Genomic DNA, 498 nt, shown 5'->3' with positions numbered 1-498 from the left:
AAAAGTAGCGAGTTTAAATAGGTTTATGTCATACTTGAACTGCTTGCTTCGGACTCTTCATTTCAAGGTTTTTCCAATTATATCAAGCTTCAGATCTCTAATCTCGAGCATCTCATTTTGGAAGCGAGTGATATAGGCTCGCAGACACTTTTTTCTCCTTGCTTGAGATCAAGCAGTGTCTCCGAGTCTTTCCTCTTCTTCTGCACGTTTTAGAAGTGTGAAACGAAGAGTTTCTTAAACTCGTAGTAACTTGGGATGGTTTCGATAGCAGACCATTGAAGCACCGAAGAGCTGATTCCTTCAGGGTGTTTAAGAAGAGATGATACATTATAAGGTCATCAATCTGGAACAGACTAATAAATGTTCGAACGATGCGACGTGATCGATCAGGTCGATCCTAGGCGAGGAGTTTTTAGCTTAGATGAAGGTATTTCCTCTTTGACTTGGTGAGTAAATGCGCCTCCTGCGAGCGGTCAGACAGGCACTCACATCCGCTCT

The sequence above is a fragment of the Phalaenopsis equestris genome, unplaced genomic scaffold, assembly GCF_001263595.1.
Source record: "Phalaenopsis equestris unplaced genomic scaffold, ASM126359v1 Scaffold000202, whole genome shotgun sequence".
In the NCBI taxonomy this organism is placed as follows: Eukaryota; Viridiplantae; Streptophyta; class Magnoliopsida; order Asparagales; family Orchidaceae; genus Phalaenopsis; species Phalaenopsis equestris.
The sequence above is the reverse complement of the archived record's forward strand: the minus strand, read 5'-3'. Positions refer to the sequence as shown.